This window comes from Tupaia chinensis, unplaced genomic scaffold, assembly GCF_000334495.1.
Source record: "Tupaia chinensis unplaced genomic scaffold, TupChi_1.0 Scaffold000115_1, whole genome shotgun sequence".
In the NCBI taxonomy this organism is placed as follows: domain Eukaryota; kingdom Metazoa; phylum Chordata; class Mammalia; order Scandentia; family Tupaiidae; genus Tupaia; species Tupaia belangeri.
This window is the reverse complement of record NW_006159579.1, coordinates 8,096,606-8,102,608: the sequence shown is the minus strand read 5'-3', so window position 1 is coordinate 8,102,608 and position 6,003 is coordinate 8,096,606.

Genomic DNA, 6,003 nt, shown 5'->3' with positions numbered 1-6,003 from the left:
ATGTGCCAGACATGAGTGTGTGCCTACCCCAAATCCTTACAGGCTGGAGAAATGGAGGAGAAGGGGTTGTAGTGTAATCACCCCAGTGGGAGTGCTTTCCCCCTCCCTTTCTGTCTCTGTCTCTTTCTCTGTTTCTCTGTCTCTCTTTGGCAAGCACACACACCCTTCAGCAATGAAAATAAATGAAATGCCACAAGTCTTGGAACCCAGAACAAACAATACTAAGTAATTAGAAAGTCAATGCTTTTCTTAAGGGATAGTGCAGAGTGAGATATTCTCACCTCACAGGACATTGAGTCTTGGGCTAGACTATGGATTTGATGGAGTTGGAATTGAACAAGATGAGGGGATTATCCAGAAACTCCAAAAAGGGCAGAAGGTAGTGAGATTAATGTGGGCAAAAACTTCAGGGAAGAGAAGCTGATATGTGAATGCATAGAATGTGAATAAATTCAGTTGAAAATATTTTTTCTAAGCATTTACTGTGATTCTAGGCCCCTGGGACAGTGGCAAGGAAGATGAATGTGTCTGGGATCCACTCACAGAGCTCAAAGTCTATGAGAGATACAGACACTGAGCTGGAATTGTAGATGTGAAGAACTCTACAAAGGGAGAAGATCAGGGATTAAAAACAAGGAAATGCAGTCTTGTATGGGGTGGAATTGTCCAAGTTAAGCATGCTGATGTTTTTAATAGTAATAATAATAACTAACAATTATTGAGTATTTCAGCATCTGCCAGGCATTTTGCATGTATGATATCATTGAATCCTCAAAACAAGCCACTGAAATAGATATTTTTAAGAAGCTGTGGCTCTGGGAGGTGAAGTAATGCCTGAGGTCACTTACCATTAAGTGGCAAAATTCTGGTTTGGATACAAGATCTCATAGTTGTACAGTGCATGAGCATAGAGGACTTGGCTTCAACTCGTCCCACATGGAGACTCAATGTGACCAAGAAGGAGCCTCAGTCCTTCCTACTATGCTCTTTTTCAAGGACATGTATGAGTTCTCATAATGCAGGAGGAAAAATCCTAGAAAAGTAGACACACTAGCAGGAAGACTGGCCTAAAAAAGGAAGTGAGGGCCATTTCCATGTCTGCTCCTTGGTGGTAACCTTGTTGTCTATTTTTTTTTTTCCAGGGACAATCTTTGCATTCAGTCAAACTTCCTGCACATGTATTTGTGTAGAAGGCTCATATTATCTATGAAGTCATGTCTCCCATGGGTGTATTTCTCACTTTTCTTTTTGATCTGGCATCAAGGGCTCACATCTATTCCTCTGAAGATTGGGGAATGAAAAACTTGCCTGACTTCCAGCTTTTTGCACCTCCTTCTTGGGCTTCATGAAATATCCCAAGGACCAGCCCCTCAATTCAGTAGATAAGTGAGAAAGGACATATTCTGGTGGTTGTTTCAATACTTGGACAAAACCAGAAACCTGCGGGGAAGAAAGAGAAGATGCATAGTACAAAACCTTCCTGGACATAGGGATAGCACAAAGTCTGACCACTACAAGGGTTTAGTGTTAGAGATTATTTTATTCTTAGACCCACCAAACATGCTTGCATGGATAAGTATGGCAATGGTGACCTCCTGATATTCCACATTCCAGGCAAGGTGAAAGTTGAGCAAATTTCTATGGGGTAATGAGAAAAAGGGAGGCACAAAGCATATTTTTAGAACAAAATTAAACAACTTCTCCTCCCTGTGGTTCTGAATGTTCAGACACTTTTTTTTTTTTTTTCAGACTTCTCTTTTCTATCTTCAACTGGAAGTGGTTAGGACTAAAACTGAAAATGGTGGAATCTTTGAGTGAGACTGACCTCTAATGGAGTCTCCTACCTCGACCTGGCCAGGATGAGTCCTGGTACTGGGGTAGGTTGGTGAAGACCTCGTAAGACAGCCCTATGTTTGGTAATATACTTAACAACAATGGATTTCTGCATTTTCTATGTCAGAACTCATTCTGGGAAGTAGAGATTCAGAAATAGTGACGATATAGCCAGATATAGCCATCCCTGATCTCTCAGGACTTTGAGGACTGAAGACAGAGAAAATACATAGTCACATAAAATATCAGGAGAAGACTTAAATCAAGGGTGTATGTCTAGTGCTGTGGTTACCTAGAGAGAAGTAACTAATTCTGTTGGGTGAGAGAGGGTATTGGGCTATACTAATTCTGTTGGGTGAGAGAGGGTATTGGGTTAATGGAAAAGTCATGATGCATTTTTTTTTCATAGAAAAACATAAAAAAAAGTCGTGATTTTTAAGACAACCCAATAATTGGCAAGATTCAAGAGCTTTAATTTAAACTGTAAAGAATGGGTAACCTATGTAAACCTTGATATCCTGTGTGGTTCAGTCCTATTTGGGTATGTGGTATAAAAAATAGTTTTAAAAAAAAGTAAGCATGGTTTTTAAAAGCAGTTTAAGCCTTTTTTTCAGTTCTAGAGAAAGAGCTAAATGGGGGGGAGGTACTCACATAAATATCCTCTCATTGTAGCTTCGCCCCTCAATAGCCTATATATAGACGCTCCCTAAAATTCCCTCTGTTCCCTAGTCTCAACAGTCAATGCCACAAGTCTCTCCTACTCTTGGGTCTCTTGTATTATTTTTAATTGAACAGTTTTTTTTTTTTTTGTCATTTATGACAGAATGCATGCACATATGAGAGAGTCAGAGAAAACCCTCTACAGGGCTCAGTCATGCTGTGATCCACTCTCTCTAGTCTTCCAACCTGCCACGATCCTGGGCATGTATGCACACACTCTGTATTTTCAGACCAACTGGGCAGAGGGCTTGAACTGTGTTCAGGGTGTGATTTCTACCTCTGTAGTTTGGATGCTAGTAAGTGTGCCCACAGAGGTTGGGTCTCTTGTAATTTTTAAAACAGGTATTTTCCCCGTATTACCTATGTCTTAACTCTGTTAAATAGGCAACCTGGTTCTCTCTGTATTCTTCAGGTATCCTAATGAGGAATATTACCCTGATGCTGGCTCCTAAAAAACTGAAGATGGAAAAGATCCTGAATCCTAATTATTTTTAAACTTTATTTATTTTATAAGTGAGAAAAAGAGAGAGCAAGTAGGAGAGAGAGAGACAGCACCCCCAACAGGTTTTATTATGTGATCCACCCTGAGCTCTAATCACCCTGGTCTTGGGCATGTGCATGTCTGAAGTACTCAGGGAAGTCTTTGGATGCAAAACTGGAACCTTTGCATGTAGGTCAATATTTCATAGCATTGCCTTTTGCTGTTGTGCCACCATCTGGCTCCCAATAATTTCTAATTCATTAATATTTAATTACAGTAAGAATTAAGGGAAAGGCTACTCTGGCAAAGAGGTACCTTGCATAAAGGCATGGAAGCATAAAAAACATTGTACTGGGCCAACTGCAATGGTACAGGTGGTAGGCACCATTGCATGATACTGGATCCATTTAGATCTAACCTGAGTTTGGATCCAAGATTGACATGAACACTCAGAGTGCTTGTGATCCTGGATGGCTGGAAGGCTGCAGAAAGAATCATGGTATAACAAGGCCCTGTTGGGGTTTCCTCCTTCCATTAAAGAAATAAACAACAACAAAAAAGAAAACAGTGTGCGTGAGAGAGTTATTAGATGTATGGGGACCAGCAGATGGCATAATGGTTACATTGCTGGACTCCCATGTAGGCAAACACGGTTCAAGTCCTGAACCCGATGGCTTCAAAGTCACACCAGGTGCGTGTGCATGTGTGCCCAAAATCCCGAAAGGAGAATGGAGGAAAAGGGATTGCAGTGTGGCCATCTCCCCTGGGGCATGATTTCTTGCTTTCTTTCTCTTTGTCTCTCCAGTGAGTGCACATGCCCTATAGCAAAAATTTCTCTCTCTAAAAGAAAAAAAAATGTGAACAGAGTTGGGGATGCTCTTGAGGAAGTAGGAGAGAGATACATGTGAGAGGTTAGAAGGGATTGTATTGTGAATGGCCTTGAGGACAATGATTAGAAATTTGGACTTCATTATGAGAGTAATGGCATCTACTGAAAGGTTTTTATTTGCTTGTTTGTGATTGGAATAAGATGGCATCATCATATTTACATTCTAAGAAGAAGATGCTGATAGCTTTTAAGTAGGTTGGGTTGCATGAAGAGAGAGAATGGTAGCCAGAAAACAAGTCAGAAAACTGTTGCAAAAGAATTGACGTGAGACCTGAATTGGCGTGACCAGAGAGATGGGAAGGAGGGGATGGATGTCAGAGAGATTTCAAGGTGGAACAGGCAGGGGAAATGGCTTCACACTCATCAGTCAAGGTGTTCCTGAAAGAAAGCACTGGGCATAGCACACATGGATACCCTATACCTCAGCACCTGAACTGCATGTGCAGTAGAGTAATTGCATCTGCAATTATTGCAAGTCCAGGCTTGGAAGCCTCTTTCTGAAGACATGGACCAATGGACTCAGAACAAGCAGCTGGGTGGGGCTTCTCCACATATCCTGCTTTCCCAGCCACTTCCCACACAGACTGTGATCTCTAAGGACCAGCTTAGCAGTACTGCCTTCTTTCTCAACCCAGTGCTCCTCCCTACTTGGCTTGAAATCTAGGTGAAGGCAATAAGAACTTCTTTCCCAGGGCACATCCAAGAGACTGGAAAGGAAGAGATGTGACTCCTGAAGCAGATGATCAGGACCCAAGTCCAAATACCACCAGGCTTGATGAATCGCTTCATCTCTCAAATCTTTAGTTTCCTAATATGTAAACTGGAAAAGCACGCTTCCCTTAAAATGTTGTGAAAACTATGTGATAATTCATATAAAGTCATGTGGTTGGCATATATGTGCTCAATAAATGTTCATTTCTTACCATTGACTTTTGACTTTCTTTTTTTAAATTTTAAATTTTGTTTAATTTCTTTTTGCATTTAAATTTTAAATTTTATTTTTAAACGTTAATCATTTGTTTAAAAGAAAAACAAAATAACCCAAATATGGTCAAGGATGAATAGCACACATGTGAAACATGCTTGAGCCTGCAGACCTTTAATTTTAATTTGCATGAATTTTGACTTTTTACGTAAGCTCAAAGTTATTGCTTTGGTGGAGAAGTGACTGTATCTGGTACTGATTATAAGGAGTATTTTATAGATGATGATATTAAAGGTCACATAGCATATATCCGTATCTACATCTACAAAGTTTGAGTCTTTGGAAATCAAGACCATTTTCTGTCCTCTCAGCCAGAATGATTGCCCAAGTTATCCCCTCAACAGGAAGTTGGCCCATAAGAGAGTTCATCAGGGACTTCAATAAAGCTGGGATCAAACTACTCTGCAGCCATTGAAATGCAGAAAGAAAGGGCAGGAGAGAGTGAAGGGTTATATTCCAAGCTATGAAAGGAGACACTGGAGCAGTTCTTCAGCTGGGGTCTTAATGGACAGCTTTGGAGAACCATTTTCTCTGTGCTGTGAGGGTCAACTGAATCCGAGTTTTATTAGTACAGAAGGCTTTTATATTTTAAAGATACTTAACTTACACAATTCAGCTTTGAAACAAAAAGAAAGGAAGAACAAAAATCTCAAATTTACATGTACAATTACTCTGACCATCATTGTACTTGGGGAAACAAAGGAGTACAGAGTGAGTGTGTGGAAGGAGATGAGTGTCTGGCAGCTGGGTGTCAGCTTCAACCATGTATCCCTATGCAAGAATGCCTTATAGCACCAAGCATGGTTCTGGAGTTAATGAGTTGAATGCTTTTATGAAACATTGCCCAATTGCACATCTATTTTATCTTCTAGTGCTTGGATTGAAGAAATAGTAATCTGTTCAAGTTCTGGAGAAAAATATTGGACCTTGTGGATAGACTGAGAGAAGGTGTGTGAGTCTCTAATAAGAGTCCTGTGGTAGTAATGCATTATACTCAGCAGCTTCTGGCCCTTTTCTTTCTTTTTTTTTTTTTTTTGAGGACACAGAAGACAGAATAATTTTGAGCTTGGGTGGAACTGTGTGGCTACCTCTTTC